This window comes from Triticum dicoccoides, chromosome 4B (genome assembly GCF_002162155.2).
Source record: "Triticum dicoccoides isolate Atlit2015 ecotype Zavitan chromosome 4B, WEW_v2.0, whole genome shotgun sequence".
NCBI lineage: Eukaryota > Viridiplantae > Streptophyta > Magnoliopsida > Poales > Poaceae > Triticum > Triticum dicoccoides.
In genome coordinates this window covers 313,302,591-313,325,095 of record NC_041387.1, presented here as the reverse complement: position 1 = coordinate 313,325,095, position 22,505 = coordinate 313,302,591, and positions in this window count along the sequence as shown.

Below are 22,505 nucleotides of genomic sequence, written 5' to 3'. Positions count from 1 at the left end.
AAATCACACGGCTCATTAGCAGCAATCGTTTGTGTTATTATTGATCTTCGCACACATTTCTAATTACGGACCTGTTTGTCGCGTATCACATAGATCTTGTTCACTTGAACTGTTTCTATTGTCTTGGTTCAGCGCGAACACCTTGATCTGGCTGTCCGTTTCTATTGTGTTGCCTAATCACACACAGTTCATCCTAGTGAACTGTATGCCATATATCACACACACCCGCATCTGGCTGTCCATTTCTGTTGTTCCGCCTCATCGCAAATAGTTCTGCTGGATTAACCATTTGCCATGCATCGCACACGTAACTCTAATCTAAACCGTGTTTGATGTCACCGCCATCACAATCATTTTGTATCTTTTTAAGGTTTTGTTATGTCAACATTTGTGATTAATGCATCTCACAAAGTTTCATCAAAGGGTCTCTGATTGGACTGTCGCGTTTGGGCCAGCCTGCAGTATGAGCGGCTGAGGATTGTGCAGCAACTGAGGGAATTGGAGCTTCCCTTGAGGTAGTTGCCTGAGGAATATTCTCTGAGGGCTTTGCAGTTGAGTAACTTGGCCATGAGGGCATTGATCTTGAAGATTTAGGCTTCACAACTGATTTCTTCAGGATGGCCTTCTTTGGCGTTGTTCTGCTAGCAGAGGCCTCAACAGCAGCAGTAGCTCGAGAATCCTCATTCAATTTCGTCACTGCCTTGGCTGCAATCTTGTTCAGTTTGCCCTGTCTCTAAGCCCATTGTTTGGGAAATTCCTCACCATGCCTGATGCTGGTAGGATCAGCTCTTTAGCCACCAACCAGGGGTGGTTTTGGGCATGGAGGAGTTAGAGCGAATTTCTTCATGTACTTTGGAGTAACCTAATGATATTCCTTCCATTCATTTGCCCATCTCCTCTCAATTCTCTGAATGCACATTTTGCACTGTGTTTTGGTTTATTTCCCATGAGTATCTTCATCAGGAGTGCAATATTCATCATAAATATCCTCGGGGATTTCAAACACTGTGTTTTTCTCCGGCTTCTTTCCTCCTTTCTGAGGTCTTTTCCTTCTACTATTTTCCTCACTTCAGGATTTTTGAACTTTTGGAGATTCTGAGGGAGTTTACTATTTGTCTTCGAGGAACACTGTAAATGAGTTAAGTTGATGAGAACCTAGAGATTCATCAGCAAACATTTTATACCTGTGAACAGAGTATAGGTGCGAAGAATTTGAACAGGGTCCAGGCAAAACAAAGCGACCCACACCTATGGATCACCACAATCTATAAATTTTCCCTCCTACATCTTGCAAGTATCTTGATGAGAAAATGACATGACAACGATCGTGCACAGCTTAATCAAAGTTTTTTTGTAGGCTTGACCAGCAAATGCAATTAACCGGATACATTTCAAAAAGCAAAGTGTCGGGAATCAGCGGACTACACGCAATCTCTCCAAGTTAGATACTCCTTAAGCATAATCGCAAGAAGGCAAAATAGGCAAACTCCCGTGGGAGCATGTAAACATCCATGTATTTTTAATACATATAATGATGAATAAAATACAGAGTTTGCATACTTATTTCCGTGTTTGTCATGTATTTTTTTAAACAAAATGTCACACCCGCTGGAACCTTATTCTCCTCCCATCTTCATTGCGCTTCGATCGTCGTCAAACTTTGTCTTGCTCACTTCTACTGGCCAAAAACCAAATTAGGTCTTGTGAATGAACCAATAAATATCGTTTGGTGGATCTAGAAGTTCTCTTCGATGTGATAAAAAAGAAATTCATAAAGTATTATGTGATGGATCTGCTACAAATTCTCGTTGATGTTATGAAACAAGGACAAAATAAGATGAGTCCCCGTAGTACTACGGGACAACTCTGCTACAAGTGTTCCATCAATAAATTAAATATGTGTGCATATTGTACGTCTGGGCATGCATGTATATCCCTCTTGGGTTGCATGTATTTGCTTAAGAAAAATGCATGCATGTCACGCACCTTCCGTTTGTTTTTTTCTCTGCCCAAATTATCATACAGACTTGGTCTGTGGAGAAAGAAAATTTCTTCTTACTAAAGTTCCCAAGCCTTCTACATAATTAGATATCTGGCACGTAATCCTTCCCAAGTGATAGCAAAACTAAACAACATGGCCATGCGTCATGCACTCATTCCTCTCGCTACTCCATGTGGTAAAAAAACATGTCACACAACTTCTGTTCTTCCTCCTATGTCCAAATAATCATACATGAGACTTTTGTCTGTAAAAGAAAGTTCTCTTTCCTACGGTAAAATAAAAGAGATAAGGTTCTTGTCTAAACATCTCACGTGTAAGCATGCATCATGCGCGTACATGAGTCATGCATGTAGCATCCTCCCCTAGCGATCCTCCCCTCCTAGCGTTGTGTGCCTCTCCGGCCGCAGCAGCCACCGCTCCCGCTGGCTGCCACTCCCGCGCCGGCGGCCATCATACTCACTGGTCGCCACTCCGGCACTGGCGGCCAACATCTCCGCCGGCCGTCACTCCTACATAGGCGACCAACATCCTTCTCGTACTCTCCTTCAGTTCTTGTGATCTCGTTTCGATATGGCCCTTTCTAACCTCAAGTACGAGCCGGGGTTGGCGTTTGAGGCTTTCATCTGGAAGTAATTTGGTGCGCCTGTGAACCATTTTGAAGGTTGCAAGCTCAAGCAATTTGTCATGGTGGCGGAATTATCTCGTTCAAAGCTCTGAATCAACGCTGATTCGGTCAGTCCCATTCAGAAATCTTGCTTTGGTGGTCATGCCTCCCATTTCATGGTATCCTGTCTACAAAATTGGTCTTTCAAGTTCAGTGTTGCCTCTAGAGATGTGGGTTTCGCAATCCTCAAAGGTGGGAATTGTTCAAATGATCTATTCAATATGGGTTTAAGGGAGGACTGGATTTCCGCAAAGAATTCAGACTTTATCAACAAGAAATTGAGCAGGAATGGACCTTGGTTGATCATTCCAAAGACCGCAGATCTTATGCTGAAGCAGTTCAATCTCCGCGAATTTTCCCTTTGAGAAATTTGAATGTTCATCCTTCAGGTATGCATGAATTGACTATTTCTCAGCGCCTGACTCAATCAAGGCCGTCTTCAAACCCCACCTTAACTGAACCGAATAACATCGCTATTGATGGGCCGGGATCAAGGGGCTTTCAAAATGCTGGGCCTGGCATTCGTTCAGGTGCCACTAAGGCCCATTCTGATATGTCTCCTTTTTGTGTTTGTTGCCTTGCGACGGGCCACTCTCGGCCCAATTGCGCTAATAAAATTCGCTGCCATGGGTGCAATAGGATGGCCCATGTTAAGGCTAATTGCAGAATACGTGGCACAATTAATGTTTTGGCTTCCAATACTTCACCCGTCAACCAGCAAAAAAATCCGAGGACTTCAGATTCTCAAGCAAACCGACCATCTCTTGGTGGTACCCACCCTGTCAGTGACTCACGTTCGAGCCATGTTTGGTCAAATCAACCTGACTCAAATTCTCTGGGACCACTCAGCAGAGACGCAGCCGCTCGGCTTGACGCCTCCAACTCCCACCGCATCGTTGCTCCTCTGCAACATCCGCATTCACCGCCTCTGGTTTCCACTGTTTCTCCTTCGAGCTCGCCGGCGCTACCAGCAATAGCTACGTTTCCTTTTGATCCCACTCCCTTCCTCCCTGCCGGCTGCCAAGCCATTGAGGTTGACGGTAGACCCGCCCGTCACCGTGTTATCCATGGTGCTCTTGCTCCTGCCAATGAAGACCTCGCCATCGCTACAATCATGCCCATGGCAGAAAGTGAGGCTGTGTTCGCCAATGTTTAGGAAGTACTACATGACTTTCTCCATTCCAAGTGCATGGGGGTCTCATCTATCTCTAGTTGCCCTTTCAGACAAGCTTATGTGAGGTTGGTTAGTGCGGCAGATCGAGAGTTCCTGGTTAATAGAGGCCCGCATGCTTTTGGAGACATCAATGTTGTTTTCCAAAGGCATAATGACGGGTTGAATTGGAGGAACTTTGAGCTTTCTAGGGATGTTTGGCTGCTAATTGTGGGTTTCCCTGCTGATCTGCGCTCGTTCCATGAGATCCCTAATGCCACAGTTGGTTTTGGGCAATTAATGGTTTGGGGTAGATTCAAGTCTTCTGATGCTGCAGTTGTTGTCCGTGTTAAGATTGATGCACTTCGTGATGTCCCAACCAGTATCTTGGTCTCAGGAGCTAAAAATTTAGTGGGCAGTCTTGGACTTGTCCAGTGGTTATCTTTGAAGACATGCCCATTTGTAATCCTCCACCTTATGAAGATCTAGTGCCTGCAGATGGTAATTCCCACCCCAGGCCACAAGAGCAATTCCACCACCCCAACCAGAACATGATTGTAGGTCCAGTTGGATTTCATCTTATTCACCAAGTTGTTAATGCTCCAGATCAAGTGGAAAAGGATGAAGGCTGGGGGCATTGGGCAATGCCTCAGGAACAACCCCCATTGATCAGGAAATCCAAGCTGGAGAGTTTCTGGAGCTGAATGATTTGCTTGAACCTCTTGAGAAGGAAATGCACATTGAAGAAGGTAGTGACTTGACTCTATCTCTTGGTCTGAATATTGGATTACCTGCAGAAGAAGCCCAGCATGACAATATGTTATTGGTTATCCTCCCTCTCCAAATCTGGAAGAGTTATTAGCTCCTCTGGTCATCCCAGATCAACGTCCAGAATCCCACGCAAACTTTGACCTTAATTTGCCAATTTTAGAGCCTGTTGCAGTTGAAGAAGCTTTTGTTCTAGATCAAACTAATTTGCAGCCACACAATGACCACTTGTTGCATGAGGTGCAGCATGTTGTTGTAGTTCAGCAGGATGTTGCCAATGCAGAAATGCTGCAAGTTATCCAGGAATTGAACATTCCTGCCTCTGATAATATTTCTGCCAGGAAGAGCAACAAGCACAATGACAATGTACCATCATCACCTGCCAATTCTGCCCCAGCCGGAGTCCCTTTGGATAATAGTGTGAGCATTTTCTGGTTCAGGATAACACAGTTGTTGGCCCTATTGTTCAAGTGGACACTCATGCTGCTTCTGACACCTCTGAAGGTACCAGTTTTGGGCCTCCACATGGCTTCCCGCTACCTATTTTCAATACCACAGTTGCTGTTCCTAATGTGCCACTTCCAGAAGAGTTGGGCTCTCAATTTAGAGACATAACAACAAACATCTCTCTGCCAGATGCGGGGAATGATTTTGTCTAAGGAAGGAATGGATCTATGGGACAAGCATTTCAAGCCTGTTGAAGGAGTTGACAAAGTGGTTCAGGTACCATGTGAATGGTTTATATTTGTCGATGTTGCTCTTTTAACACCTGATAGCTTTAACTGGGCTAAATCATTATTGTATTCTCAACTCTATAATTACATCATTGAAGGATCTATAAACAAAAAGTTCATTCCTTTTGTCCTGCCTGACTCATGTATCCCTAGTCACACTCCTACTTGTCAGCAGCTTAACATGGGACGTGAGGTTTCCTCAGTCCAGCCTACTACTCCAAAGCACAACAGTGTAGAGGGTGATCAAGGACCTCGCTCGACAAAGTACATCTGCTGTTATGCTTGTAAGAAGAGGAAAGACAAGGCTCCCATCTGTGAAACTGAGGTATGAAGAAGTTAGAGATTGCAGGAAGCTAATAGAGGTTTTAAAGTAAGAGTGTGCAAAGATAAAAATTGCCTCCCTTGCAGCACTGACCCACCTGCTCTACCCTCAAGAGTTACTAAAATTCTCTCTGTTTCCTTTTGCGAGGAAAATGTTAAGGACTGCCCTCAGGAGATGCTTCAACAGCCAAAGAAAAAGAAGGATACTAAGAGCTCTGCCAAGGGAGTGCAGAAGAAGCCTGGAATCTTTAGGCCCTAGAGTTTTAGTTGCAGTCTTTCTACTCATTCTGCTTTTGTATTGATGCTGGACCTAAGTTTTAGCTCTTTTGTCGCTGGGATGTTTTCTTTAATCTGGAACCTTGTTGTGTGGACCTCCTTTTGTACAAGTATTGTAAGAACTTTATCAGATATGCTGGCTGCAATCCTCTATTATCTCAACTATCCTTCTTTCACGATCTGGAAAGTTCTTTGGGATTATGTTTCCATTTGCACTAGTTTCTGTGTTGTGTCTGATTGTTGCTGGGTAGTTTGTCCCATTTTATAGTTTTGGCTGACAGTACTGGATCAACTGTGGATGCTTTCTGATTCTGTATTTCTCTGTGGACTATCCAATATTTGGGCTATTCTGTTGGCCGTAGTCTTCCTCACTCTGCAGTCAACGAATATTGACATTAGCATTGCAGACACACTTCACCATGACTCAAACAAATAGCACTTAGAGTATTTTGAACTGGAATATTAGGGGCATTAATGATCCTAACAAATGGCTGGCCTTGAGGAATAAAATCGATGAATCAAATGCTACATCATCTGCATTCAAGAGACAAAAAGAGATTTCTTTGATGCTAGATACATCAAGAACTTTTGTCCTAGGAGAATTAATCAATTTGAGCTTCTCCCTTTAGTAGGTACTTCGGGTGGGATACTTATTGACTGGAATGGCTCTCTGTTTACATGAGAACATCTATTTCACAATGATTTCTCGTTATCTATGCGTTTCACTTCAACTCTATCTAGAGAATCTTTCATTCTCTCCAATATTTATGGGCCTTATCAGGGACCAGAAAGAGCTCAATTCCTGAATTGGTTCAAAGATATTCAAATGCCTGCAGATACTAAATGGATTATAATGGGAGACTTTAACTATGTTAGATTTCCAAGTGACAGAAATAGAGAAGGTGGAAACTTCACAAAGATGTTGCAATTCAGTGGGGCCATCAATGCCCTAGCTTTGTTCAAAATCCCTTTGAAGGGTAGACAATACACTTGGAGTAATATGCAAGATGCCCCTCTGTTATAGAAATTCGATTGGGTTTTTACTTCAGAATGTTGGACCACAGAATTCCCCAATACTTTGGTCCTGCCCCTTGCCACACCAATCTATGATCACACTCCATACATGATTCAAATTGGCACACACATTCCCACATCCAAGATCTTCAGGTTTGAAAAACTTCTGGATGCAAGTGCATGGTTTCAAAGAAGTTGTCAAGCAAAGCTGGGAGCAGTATATTCACATCACTAATTCTGCCAAGAGAATTTCAGCTAAATTCAAGAGATTTAGTAAGTGCCTAAAGATCTGGGCCAAAATTGTTTCTAATTTGACCATCTCAATCAAAAAATCTAATGAGGTGATTCTTCTTCTTGATACTATAGAAGAGTTCAGGCCTTTATCTACTTCAGAATGGAACGGCAGGAATTTTCTTAAGCAGCATTTATTACAACTTCTGGAGTGGGAGAGGATTTATTGGTAGCAGAGAGCCACCATTAGATGGGTCAAATTTGGAGAAGCAAACTCAAAGTTTTTTCAAGCTAGGGACACTTTAAAATACAGAGAGAACAACATTGACAGCTTGCAATATGAGGATGGTAATATTTGCAGGGACCATAATCTAAAGGCTGGTATTCTTCTAAATGCTTTCAAGAAAAGGCTTAGCACTTCCACACCTACATTCAATATCCTTGAACTGGACTCTCTGATTGACAGAACTACTGATCTTTCATTGCTGGAGCATCCTTTCTCTAAAGATGAGATTGATAAAGTGGTTCAGGGTTTGCCTCCTGATAAAGCCCCTGGGCCATATGGCTTAAACACTGATTTTGTTAAATTTTGTTGGGACATCATTCCTCCAGATTTCTATACATTGATTGATGATTTCTTCAATGGAACAATCAGTTTACAAAGCATCAATAGTTCTTATATTACACTCATTCCAAAGAAAGATGCTCCTGTAACTCCAAATGATTTCAGGCCCATTTCTCTGCTCAACTATTCCATAAAGATTATCACCAAGCTACTTGCCAACAGATTGCAGACAGTAATTCTCAAGCTGGTTCATACAAATCAATATGGTTTCTTAAAATCAAGATCTATCCAAGATTGTTTGGCCTGGTCCTATGAATTCCTTTACCAGTGTAAGTCTTCTAATCAGGAACTGATACTTCTTAAATTAGACTTTGAGAAAGCCTTTGATATGATTGAACACTAGACCATCAAAGATATCTTGGTCGCCGGAGGCTTTGGACCTAGGTGTCTCATGTGGATGGATATGATTTTTCCTTCTGGCTTCTCTTCAGTGCTAGTCAGTGGTGTGCCTGGAAAATAGTTTCTCTGTAAAAGAGGTGTCAGACAAGGAGACCCTTTTCACCACTACTATTTGCACTTGCTACTAATCTGATCCAATCAATTCTAAATAAAGCTATGATGACAGGCCTCATCTCAAAACCTCTTGAGTTACACCCCTGTCCTGATTTTCCAGTAATTCAATATGCATATGACACAATCCTAATTATACCTGCATGCATAATTCAATTAGAGCAGCTCAAGAATCTCCTGATGCATTTCACTACTTACACTGGCCTAAGGATAAATTTTGACAAGCCTTTTGTGATTTCAATCAACACACAACATCACAAGATGCAACTTCGAGCCAGCACTTTGGGATGTGCTATTGGCAGTCTTCCTCTCACTTACCTAAGTTTACCTCTCAGCCTGCTCAAACCTAAGCTACACGACTTTGCCCCCATCATTAAAAGGATTGACATAAGACTTGGTGGCTTCTCCACATTGCTCTCTTATGGGGATAAGATCACACTCATTAAGTCTGTTTTCACAAGCTTGCCAATTTTTTTCATGAGCACACTCTCTCAGCCTGCTGGCATTGTTGATCAGATCAATTAATTCCTCAGACTGTGCTTTTGGAGAAAATATGGTAAGGAAGAACGAAGTCCTACTCTGATCGCATGGGAGAAAGTTTGTTTACCCAAAACTCAAGGAGGTCTGGGTAATTTAGACACCACCATTCATAATAAATGCCTCCTAATGAAGCACACCCATAAATATTTAGACCATTCAAACTTGCCCTGGGTGAATCTTATTTGGGAATCTTATTATCCCAAATGGTATCCTCACCCCCCCACCTGTGGGCTCTTTCTGGTGCAAAGGGATTATCAAGTTGCTGCCATTATTCAAGCATTGGGCTAAGGGAGAAGTTGGCAGAGGAAATTCCATAAGTTTCTGGCAAGATAATTGGGGTCATAATTCTCTTTAGCATAAATACCCAGAACTCCACTCTTTCTCACACAGAGCAGATTTATCAGTACAAGAATTCCTGCAATTGGATAGTAATGGACCATTTTCACACTCCACTCTCCATCCAAGCATTACAACAGTTCCAAGAACTTCAGTCTATTCTTCAAAATACTCAGCTTTCTAAGAATCATGATATCTGGAGTTACTCCTGGGGATCAACATTTTCCTCCATAAAATTGTACAAGTGCTTGGCAGAGAAAGAGCACAATCCACCTACCATCTTCAGGAAGATTTAGAAGAATGCATCTATACTACGATAAAAAATTTTCTTTTGGCTCATCTTGCATGACAGAGTAAATTCTAGGAGTCTTTTAAAGAGGAAATCCTTTCAGCTGCCTTCTTATGACTGTGAGACATGTCGTCTCAACACAGAAGAAACAACCCTGCATCTTTTTTGGGACTATGATTTTGCTCATGATTGTTGGATCTCTATCCTAGAACAGAGAAGACGAGGCATCTCAACCTTTGATGAAATAATTTTGCTCTTTGAAAGCACAAGTGCTCCCTGGGTGATTTTGGTAATTAATGTCAACATATCTCTTGTTATACTAACACTTTTACCTAATATGTTTCAGATAAGTTCAACAATGAAGTGGTATGGACTAGAGGATGTGGAACCCCTTCAAGATGCTAAGGACAAAGGATTGGCTCAAACTCAAAGCACAAGACTCTAAATTTTCTATTTTAGTGATCCAAGATCACATTCAGTCTATAGGAAAAGCCAATACTATCAAGAGGGGATGAGGTGTTGCTTAATGGCTTGCTTGCTCAAAGTACTTAGTGATATTCTCCAAAGCCCTCAACTACCTTCTCACATCCACATATGACCTAAACCAAAAGTCAAACTCGGCCCCACTGATTCTTTCTATCCAGCGCCACCGAGTTCAAATGTAATAGCCACTCCCACAAACCCTAGGCAAATCGGTCTCACCGATAGGGATCTCGGTTTCACCGAGATGGGATTTTAATATATCTGTATGTATGTATTACCAAAATTGGTCTCACCGAGTTTGTGTAATCAGTCCTACCGAGATTACAATGCAAACTCTCTATTCCTCTTCGTAACATTTCGGTCCAACCGAGATGAGCGAATCGGTCTCACCGAGGTTGCCTGACCAACTCTCTGGTTAGCTTATTACCAAAATCAGTCCCACCGAGTTTGTGTAATCGGTCTCACCGAGATTACGTTATGCCCTAGCCCTAACCATATCGGTCCTGCCGAGTTGCATGTCGGTCCCACCGAAAATGCTAACGGTCACATTATTTGCTAAATCGGTCTGACCGAGTTTGACAATTTGGTCCCACCGAGATTGGTAAGTTGTGTGTAACGGTTAGATTTTGTGTGGATGCTATATATACCCCTCCACCCACTCTTCATTCGGGAAAGAGCCATCAGAACATGCCTACACTTCCAACATACATTTTCTAAGAGAGAACCACCTACTCATGTGTTGAGACCAAGATATTAAATTCATACCATACGAATCTTGATCTCTAGCCTTCCTCTAGTTGCTTTCCACTCAAATCTTCTTTCCACCAAATCCCAATCCTGTGAGATAGAGTTGAGTGTTGGGGAGACTATCATTTGAAGCACAAGAGCAAGGAGTTCATAATCAACACACCATTTGTTCCTTCTTGGAGAGTGGTGTCTCCTAGATTGGCTAGGTGTCACTCTGGAGCCTCTGTCAAGATTGTGGAGTTGAACCAAGGAGTTTGTAAGGGCAAGGAGATCGCCTACTTCGTGAAGATCTACCCTAGTGAGGCAAGTCCTTCGTGGGCGATGGCCATGTTGGGATAGACAAGGTTGCTTCTTTGTGGACCCTTCGTGGGTGGAGCCCTCCGTGGACTCACGCAGCCGTTACCCTTTGTGGGTTGAAGTCTCCATCAACGTGGATGTACGATAGCACCACCTATCAAAACCACGACAAAAACATCCGTGTCTCCAGTTGCATTTGCACACTCCAATCCCATCCCTTTACATTCTTGCAAGTTGCATGCTTTACTTTCCGCTGCTCATACACTCTTTGCATGCTTGCTTGATATGTATTTTGATTGTTAAACTTTGCTAAAACTCCACTTCAATCTAAAGAAATTAAAAACTGCATCTTTTCTCACTTAGTGTCTAATCACCCCCCCCCCCTCTCGACACCTCTTCTCGATCCTTTCAATTGGTATCAGAGCATTGGTCTCCATTGCCTGGTTTAAACACCATTGGAGGAAGATGGATGAGTCTACTTTGGGGAGTCTTAGACATAGAGTGCCTATACTTGATGGAGAGTACTTTCATGAGTGGAAAAATGAGATGCTTGTGAATTTCAATGAATATCATTTGAACAAGTACATTGCTAGCCCTTGTGCACCTCATGTTGATCCTACGTATCCTACCCTTGATGAGTCAATTGACATGATTCGCAATCTTAGAACTGTTAATCTTATCACTAGAGGCTTGCCTAGAAACTTGATTGGAAGTTTGCCAACTCTTGAGTGTGCCTACACTATATGGAAATTTCTTCAGGAATACTTTCCAAATTATTCCTTGAAAAATCTAGATGAAATTCTCCATAAGTCTATTGCCTTGAGTAAGATGAATTCCAATGATCCTATGTTTGGTGGTTGTCTATTTGAGCTTATAAACCTTATGCGTGCCAAAGGAGATGTTGGAATTATTAGTGATTTTATTTCCTAAGCTATTAAAATTCATAAAGAAGATCATTGTCAAACTCACTCTAACGAATCACCCTCTCTAGGATATGATCCACCACATGACGATGTTGAACATGAATACTGTGATGAGGATGATGATAGTGACTTTGAACTTGATGATGCAATGAAACAGTTTGGTCTTATGGCAAATCTTCGGGGATATATGGCAGGAGGAAAGGCATCAGTTCTTGACAGTGGATGTACCGATCACATGACCGGAGATAAAGATATGTTCCATGAACTCGCTGAAAATGACAGCTCGAAAGTATGTCACTTTCGGTGAAAACTGAAAGGGTAAGGTGGTTGGCCTCGGTAAGGTGGCCATCTCACATGATAGCTCCATTCAAAATGTCATGCTCGTCGAATCTCTTGGCTACAATTTACTTTCAGTATCTAGACTTGCTGATTTCGGTTTCAATGTCCTATTTACTGAAGTAGATTGCCAAGTGTTTCGTAGAGATAATCATAAAATTGTATTTACCGGTATATGTAGAGGTGATCTATACATTGTTGATTTCACTAAAAAGGCTCAACCTAGAACTTGTGTCATCGCTAAATCCTCTAAAGGTTGGTTATGGCATAGACGATTAGGTCATGTGGGCATGTGAAACCTTGACAAGCTTATTAACGGAAATCATATCCTTGGCGTTAATGATGTCATATTTGATAAGGATAGACTTTGCAGCGCTTGTCAAGCAGGTAAACAGGTTGGAGGAAGGCATCCCGTGAAGAACATCATGACCACAAGGAGGCCACTCGAGTTACTTCATATGGATCTTTTCGGTCCCAATGCCTACAAAAGTCTCGGAGGAAATTCTTTTGGTCTAGTTATAGTTTATGATTTTTCAAGATTTATGTGCGTGTTCTTTCTCGATGATAAATTGCAGGTCCAAAAGATCTTCAAAAATTTCGCTAGGAAGGCCCAAAATCAATTTGAAGTGAAGATCAAGAAGGTTCGCTGCGACAACGGAACAGAGTTCAAGAACGCAAATGTGTACACCTTCCTTGACAAAGAAGGGATTTCACATGAGTTATCGGCTACGTACACTCCTCAAAAAATGGAGTTGTTGAGAGGAAGAACCGGACGCTCATCGAAATGGCGAGAACGATGCTTGATGAGTACAAGACGCCGAAGCACTTTTGGGCGGAAGCGGTTGAGATAGCTTGTCACGCAACAAATCGCTTGTATCTTCACAAGCTACTTGTCAAGACTGCATACGAGCTCCTCACCGGTAACAAACCCCAAGTTGGATACTTTCAAGTATTCGCCTCAAAGTGCTACATTCTTGATAAGAATCATCATTCTAAATTTGCTCCTAAGTCTCATGAAGGTTTCCTACTTGGTTATGGCTCAAACTCTCACACTTACCGTGTCTACAATAATTTCACCCGAAAGGTTGAAGAGATGGTAGATGTGAAGTTTGATGAATCTAACGGCTCGCAAGTAGAGCAATTGCCAATTGATGTAGGAGACAAAGACCCTTCGGAAGCAATCCAAGACTTGTCTGTTGGCAAGATTTGTCCAACGGAGGTGAAGGAGAGTACCTCGTCCGTCCAAGTGGAAGCTTCTACCTCACGGCAAGGTGAACCAAGAGTTGATACGGAAGCATCCACAAGTGGGACACACCAAGACGAAGAAAACGAGGAAGTACACCAAGATGAATGTCAACAACCTCCTTCTCCACCACGACAAGAGAATGACAACATCAACAATGATGAATGCCAAGAAGAAGAACAAGATGAATAAGATGTTCCACCAAGATCCAAGCAAAAGCTTTCACGAGTTCGAGCAAGAATTGCTAAATACCATCCCGTCGAGCAAATCAACAATGATATCCAAACCGGGAGAATCAGTCGCTCTAAAACTCGTTTAGCTAACTTTTGTGAACACTATTCATTCATCTCTAGCATTGAACCTATGGAGGTTGAAGAAGCATTGGAAGATCCTGATTGGATAAATGCCATGCATGAAGAGCTACACAAATTTGAGAGAAATCAAGTTTGGACATTGGTTGAGAAGCCCGACAATAACCACAACATCATCGGTACCAAGTGGGTGTTTCGCAACAAGCAAGATGAAGATGGACAAGTAGTTCGCAACAAAGCACGTCTCGTTGCCCAAGGCTACACCGAAGTCGAAGGTATGGACTATGGTGAGACATATGCCCCCGTTGCTATACTTGAGTCGATTCGTCTCTTACTTGACTATGCTAATCACCATGATATCACTTTGTACCAAATGGACATTAAAAGTGCTTTTCTAAATGGTGAAATAGAGGAGGAAGTTTATGTTAACCAACCTCCCAACTTTGTTAATCCTAAGAAACCTAATCATGTTTACATACTTCACAAAGCCCTTTATGGTCTTAAACAAGCTCCTAGAGCGTGGTATAAATGCTTGACCAAGTTCCTTATTGAAAAAGGCTTTGAAATTGAAAAAATTGATTCTACTCTTTTTACTAAAATGGTTAATGGAGAACTATTTGTATGCCAAATCTATGTTGATGATATTATATTTGGTTCTACTAACCCTCACTTTAGTGAAAAGTTTGGAAAGCTGATGTCGGAGAAGTTTGAGATGTCGATGATGAGTGAGCTCAAATTCTTTCTTGGTTTGCAAATCAAGCAAACTGAGGAAGATATCTTTGTATCTCAAACAAAGTACACCAAGGACTTATTCAAGAAGTTCAATATGCAAGAATGCAAAGGTATGACTACACCCATGCCTACTAGCGGACATCTTGATTTGACCAAAGATGGTGAACCGGTTGATCAAAAGGTTTATCACTCTATGATTGGTTCATTGTTATATCTATGTGCTTCACGTCTCGATATTATGCTAAGTGTGTGCATGTGTGCACGATATCAAGCCGATCCTAAAGAATGTCACTTTAAGGCCGTGAAAAGGATAGTGAGATACTTAATCCATACACCAAATTTTGGCATTTGGTATCCAAAGAGGGCCTCTTTCAATCTTGTTGGCTACTCCGACTCGGACTATGCCGGTGACAAGGTTGATAGAAAGTCCACTCCGGGGACTTGTCAATTCCTTGGTAGATCTCTTGTATATTGGTCTTCCAAGAAACAAAACTCGGTATCCTTATCCACCGCCGAAGCGGAATACATTGTCGCTGGTTCATGTTGTGCTCAATTACTTTGGATGACCCAAACTCTTAAAGATTATGGGATATATTTGAAACATGTTCCATTACTTTGTGACAATGAAAGTGCTATCAAGATTGCTCACAATCCCGTGCAACATTCTCAAACTAAGCATATTGAAATTCGTCATCATTTCATTCGAGATCATGTTGCCAAAGGGGACATTAATCTTAAGCATGTTCGCACCAGAAAGCAATTAGCGGATATATTAACTAAACCACTTGACGAGAAAGTTTTTTGCAGGTTAAGAGGTGAATTGAACATCATTGATGCTTCAAACTTGGAGTAGGAACTCCATTTGATACATACAAGACATGAGCCTATGACTAATCCTTGATATCTCTCTTATGATGATAATCTTATGTCTTGGATATATTTGCACCTTGCATGTTATCTAACCCGTGTAGGTACTTGGATGAATCTAAATCTATGATATTGCAACTCACTCACATCTTGAGCAACCTCTACATCGCCAAGTCTCTACACAATGGTGGTTGAAGACAAGGAAGCACGGAACCATTCAAACATATCCTTTGACAAATTCTATGTTGAGTTTCATGATTGTCATTACGGATACACAAGTGCTCTTCCGTGCAAAACTAACCCATGTAGGTAGATGAACTCAAATTCCAAGTGGTGCTCCCAACTCTTGATGAGGTACATCAACCTTGAGCAACCTACATAAGTTCAACTACATGATCATGATCAACATGACTACCCAAGGTATGTCATTCCATCTTAGAGAAGCTTTACTCCAAGTCATGAGTCAAAGAAACTCGACAAGATGTGAATACATCAAGATGCTTAAACTAAAAATGGTAACCCCATTTGAGCTTAAATGATGAGTACGACCTATGATCAAGTGATCTCACTTGAGTCCTAAGTCAATATACTCTAACATAGGTGACTTTGTCGCCGACCAATTCTAGATGAAGTTCTCTCGTGTCTTTTGTGCTCTTGCATTTATCTCACGCATGTTTGTTTCCCCTTTCAAAAAAAACTTCATCTAGATTTCATTTATTTTCTGTTTCCTATTGTTCTGTATTCCCTGCATCCAATTCATTGCAAATATTTCAGTTAATTCCTTGCAAATCCTTGTGAGATCTTACTTGTCTAGTGAGCTGAGGTGACAAGTGTTTTCTCTGTGATGAATTCGGTCACACCGGTCAAATGGCTTTGGCCTAACCAAATCGTTTCGGTGCAACCGAAGCATAAAACTTGGTGCCACCGATTTCAATACAGGAAAGACACCTTGCCACTTGTTTCTGCATTCTTTTTGATCCAGCTCCACTCAATGATTCTTGTCCTCTACCAGCATCACATTCAACTTGCTACTTTTCTTTGTGACTCAATGACCAAACCCGTTTGTAACAAATATCCAGAAGAACCCTTCTTGGAAATGGATGTCAAAGGGGGAGAGAGAGAGATCACATCAAAGCTTAATCATATCCATAGGGGGAGAGAATACTCGAGAGGAGAGAAGTCACATGTCTTCAAGAGGGGAAAGACATGTTCATATTTGTTTGTTTGCATTAGCTCTATTTATCTTTGAGCTCTGATTTTGTGTTCCCTATCTTCTCCCAGTATCCCATGCTAGATTCAGGGGGAGCAAGACATCTAAGGGAAGGAAATCCTTAAATTCATTGCACATCTTTACCTTTGGGGACATGTCTAGGTTCAATGTGGTACTTAGTACTCACTCTCTACATGTCATCCCAGTCTTGGTACTCTTGTGGTTTCTTTTGTTTGCTCTGGCCAGTAGGTGTATCTGTGTTATCTAACCTTGTTTACGCAGGTTCATTCCATCCTAAGCCAACTCAAGACAACAAGGTAAGTATATGCATCACAGTCATGTGTATGAGGATTTTTTGCTGATGTAAACACTATTTTCAAGAAGGACTCATGAGCATGAAGGTACATTTCCCATACTCACATCATTAGCTCTGATGCATATAGCCAAGATACATGTAACACATTGCTTACTCTGTCATGCTTATGCATTCACATGCTCCTTTATTCCAAATTTACATGACTGCATACATGTAGGGGGAGCCTATGCATGTTACATGTCTTTCCAAAGCTTTACCTGTTATCGTCTATATCTTTATCTAAAGCTTTGATGTATGTTGTCATAAATTACCAAAAAGGGGGAGAATGAAAGCACAAGTGCTCCATGGGTGATTTTGGTAATTTATGTCAACATATCTCTTGTTATACTAACACTTTTACCTAATATGTTTCAGATAAGTTCAACAATGAAGTGGTATGGACTAGAGGATGTGGAACCCCTTCAATATGCTAAGGACAAAGGATTGGCTCAACCTCCAAGCACAAGACTCTACATTTTCTATTTTAGTGATCCAAGATCACATTGAGTCTATAGGAAAAGCCAATACTATCAAGAGGGGATGAGGTGTTGCTTAATGGCTTGCTTGCTCAAAGTACTTAGTGATATGCTCCAAAGCCCTCAACTACCTTCTCACATCCACATATGACCTAAACCAAAAGTCAAACTCGGCCCCACCGATTCTTTCTATCCGGCGCCACCGAGTTCAAATGTCATAGCCACTGCCACAAACCCTAGGAAAATCGGTCTCACCAATAGGGATCTCGGTTTCACCGAGACGGGATTGTAATCTCTCTGTATGTATCTATTAACAAATTCGATCTCACCGAGTTTGTGTAATCGGTCCTACCGAGATTACAATGCCAACTCTTTGTTCCTCTTCGTAACATTTCGGTCCAATCGCGATGAGCGAATCGGTCCCATGGAGTTTGCCTAACCAACTCTCTGGTTAGCTTATTACCAAAATCGGTCCCACCGAGTTTGTGTAATCGGTCTCATCGAGATTACGTTATGCCCTAACCCTAACCATATCGGTCCTACCGAGTTGCATGCTGGTCCCACCGAAAATCCTAACGGTCACATTATTTGCTAAATCGGTCCGACCGAGTTTGAAGATTCGGTCCCACCGAGATTGGTAAGTTGTGTGTAACGGTTAGATTTTGTGTGGAGGCTATATATACCCCTCCACCCACTCTTCATTCGGGGAGAGAGCCATCAGAACATGCCTACACTTCCAACATACATTTTCTGAGAGAGAACCACCTACTCATGTGTTGAGACCAAGATATTCGATTCCTACCATATGAATCTTGATCTCTAGCCTTTCCCAAGTTGCTTTCCACTCAAATCTTCTTTCCACCAAATCCAAATCCTGTGAGAGAGAGTTGAGTGCTGGGGAGACTATCATTTCAAGCACAAGAGGAAGGAGTTCATCATTAACACACGATTTGTTACTTCTTGGAGAGTGGTGTATCCTAGATTGGCTAGGTGTCACTTGGAAGCCTCCATCAAGATTATGGAGTTGAACCAAGGAGTTTGTAAAGGCAAGGAGATCGCCTACTTCGTGAAGATCTACCCTAGTGAGGCAAGTCCTTCGTGGGCGATGACCATGGTGGGATAGACAAGGTTGCTTCTTCGTGGACCCTTCGTGGGTGGAGCCCTCCGTGGACTCGCGCAGCCGTTACCCTTCGTGGGTTGAAGTCTCCATCAACGTGGATGTACAATAGCACCACCTATCGGAACCATGACAAAAACATCCGTGTCTCCAATTGCGTTTGCACACTCCAATCCAATCCCTTTACATTCTTGCAAGTTGCATGCTTTACTTTCCGCTGCTCATAAACTCTTTGCATGCTTGCTTGATATGTATTGTGATTGTTAAACTTGTGCTAAAACTCCACTTCAACCTAAAGAAATTAAAAACTGCATCTTTTCTCACTTAGTGTCTAATCACCCCCCCCCCTCTATACACCTCTTCTTGATCCTTTCATTCTCAGAAGCCGTTCCTCCAAACATTGCTATGGAAATTTTGATCATGGGTTGTTGGCACATCTGGATGCAGCACAACGGGAAAATTTTCAACTCTCAGACTGTCACTCCCAATATGCGGCACTATCCTAAAGGAACTCGAAGGTCCCACCAAGGATAGAAGCGCATATTGGAGACACTTTTGCAAGGTGGATATCATTACATCATACCATTACATAATAGTTGGGGATACATACCAGAGGCATACAATGCCACACGAATACAACATCACCATACACAAGAACAACATCCGACTATGGATGAAACACAAACAGAAACTCAAACGACATCCACCCTGCTAGCCCAGGCTGCCGACCTAGAACCTATCCCCTGATCAAAGAAGAACTCAAAACAAGCAAGCATCGCTCTTGCATCATGATCATCACATAACCTGCACCTGGAACTGATCATGACGCGAGAGCTATGCTTGCTTGTTTTGAGTTCTTCTTGTGCTTCTTCTTCGATCAGGGGATAGGTTCCAGGTCGGTAGCCTAGGCTAGCAGGGTGGATGTCGTTTGAGTTTCTGTTTGTGTTTCATCCGTAGTCGGATGTTGCTCTTGTGTATGGTGATGTTGTATTCGTGTGGCATTGTATGCCTCTTGTATGTATCCCCAACTATTATGCAATGGTACGATGTAATGATATCCACCTTGCAAAAGCGTCTCCTATATGCGCTTCTATCCTTGGTGGGACCTTCGAGTTCCTTTAGGATAGTGTCGCATATTGGGAGTGACAAGTTGGTATCAGAGCCTCAACCGACCATAGGAGCCCCCTTGATTGTTCATAGTTGGTCGTTGTCGAGTCTAGAAGAAAACTGTTTTCGGAGTCTAGTTATATTGGAGAGTAGGAATTCTTTTTACTCCTTAGCCCCTTCGTCGCTCTGGTGAGGAATCTTGACGTAGGTGTTTTGTATTACTCCTATTCCCCTTCAAACTTTATTTAGGATCATGCAGTTGGTTTTCCAATCGTTGTTTCTCAGCTCTTTTCATCCGGTGCATCTTCTCGTCAAGTCGATTCGACCTCTTTGTTTTCGCAAGATCAATCCTCAGTTCTTTCTCAGCGACGAGGTTTTCCCCGTCCTTAGTTGCTTTCTTTTTCCCACCCACCCACCCCTTTTTCTTCTCAGAGCCAGAGTCCGTAATAGAGTATCCATCCTACTCGTGCGAAGCCTTGCTTTCTTTCAACCGGTGTTTTCTCTTCAAGTTATCCGTCGGGTTCTCCCTTCCAAGTTGCCTTTGTTTTTCCCGCCCTCCCACCCTTTTTCTTCCTGGAGTCTGAGTCTCTTTCGACCATAAATTTCATTTGTGTGTGTCACGACCGGGTTTTCCGGGGTAATAAATTTCCAGAAAAGACCGTCGTGCTCATCAGCCCCAGGATTACTGTTAGCTGATGAGGTTCCAACTTGTTACAGAAATTCCAAGCAAAAATACAAAAAAAAATATGTAGTACAAGACCATTCTGGCCTGTGAGGACAACAAATGGTTTCTAGTGGTTGATGGCGGAAGCGGGTTGTGAAACATCAGTGTCTACGGGACTCCATTTCCCACGGGAACAGCTGACCAGGTTAATTCCTATCTTCGCGAGGCTGCTATCTCCATTGAGTGGGTTCCGGGGCTGGCATCGCGTCGCTCATCTCCGTGCAAGATAATCTGGCCAAGACAATAGCCAGGGACAAGCCAGTGAGTACTTTGAATGTACTCGCAAACATTATGAACACAGGTATAATATAACCATGATGTGCTAAAAATATTTTTATGCTCATGACGTCAGTCACAAAAGATAAATAAATCTCGGATGCGTGCAAGCAAGTTATTTATAAAATTTCAATAACAGAGTAGCATTAAAATTTATGAAATAAATAACAAGTAATGCCACAGTCGGGCGTCTGAGCGACACCACATAAAGGGATTTAAAAGAAATGCCACAGTCGGGCGTCTGAGCGACGCCACATAAAGGGCTTTAAAAGAAATGCCACAGTCGGGCGTCTGAGCGACGCCACATAAAGGGCTTTAAAAGAAATGCCATAGTCGGGCGTCTGAGCGACGCCACATAAAGGGCTTTAAAAGAAATGCCACAGTCGGGCGTCTGAGCGACGCCACATAAAGGGCTTTAAAAGAAATGCCACAGTCGGGCGTCTGAGCGACGCCACACAAAGGGCTTTAAAAGAAATGCCACAGTCGGGCGTCTGAGCGACGCCACATAAAGGGCTTTAAAAGAAACAATCATAATGAATATCCCTGGAGGTAGAACCATCCCAGAGATACTCGATAACAACAATAATATCATGGGTTAGTCAACAATAATAATAATCATAGATATCACAAGTCACGAGTAGTAATTCCATTTTCTGGTTAACAGTTTCACCTCCGAAGACCGACACTAAGACCGACACCTGACCCATCCCAGATTGTAATCCTTAACCATAGACACGGCTATTCGAATAGGTTTATTCTCTGCAGAGGGTGTACTCTTTACCCACGAGTAACAGATTTCTCTAGTCCAGCAGGACTAATTCCGTCTACGGTCTTTTTGTTGAAAACACACCTAACTTGCACACACCAGCTTATCTCACACGTGTCTGGAATCACCCACGACACCTGTTAAGCAAACTTTAAGTGGGGAGGCTACAACCTCGCGTAGCATGGGATCAAATTTATATCGCGCGCTCTAAGGGGTGGCCTCCCCTCTCGGTCCCAACCGGAAACACCCATGCCCCCGGACCAGTTGGCCTGCCTACCAGCTACAACCGGTATCTTCCACCATGGCCTCTCTGTACGGTGTGTGCTGGAAAGAGGTTGACAACTTACTGAACCGTACTCTACTTGCTGTAGAGACGAGTGGTAGTACGAAACAAGTATGGGGGTTACTGGAACAAGACTCGATCTACGGTCGACTCAGGAGGTTCAAGTATTCCCTGCATGATTAGCATGACGCATATATTTCATCCAACAAAGTCACCGCTCATATCACCTTACCATGCCATACCAGACATAACCGTCCCGACGGAGACCGGCGACAAACTCATGCCTACCCAAGGCCGAGGTTTTCCCGGGTTCCTGCCGGTATGCATGCAAGGCACATGAGGGTGATTATCATCACAAGTGAGTCCATTTCCAACAGCATGGAAATCAACAACATGCACCCATCCATATGATCATATCACATGAAATAATAAGTCCTTCGAAATGCGGTGGTGTTATAAATGTATCAACGATCACACCAAAAATATTATGCCGGGATTCAGAATGCTTGCCTTCAATGTTGTGGAGGGGTGAGATGCTCTCCAAAACTTTTGAAAGCTTCTTCTCTCTCCCAAAATCCTATTTAAAAATATATTTGAATTAACACATATTTCAAAAACAGAACCAAAAAGTTGTTTGAAATTTTTTCAAATAAATCTTAAAATAAACTAGACCAAATTTAAGGAAGGTAGGAAAAAGAATCAACTCATTTGGAGTTATATTTAAAAAGTTATAGCCAGTCAAAGATTTGGTCAAATCTGTTATTTAAAATAAAACAGAAAAGAAAACGGTTC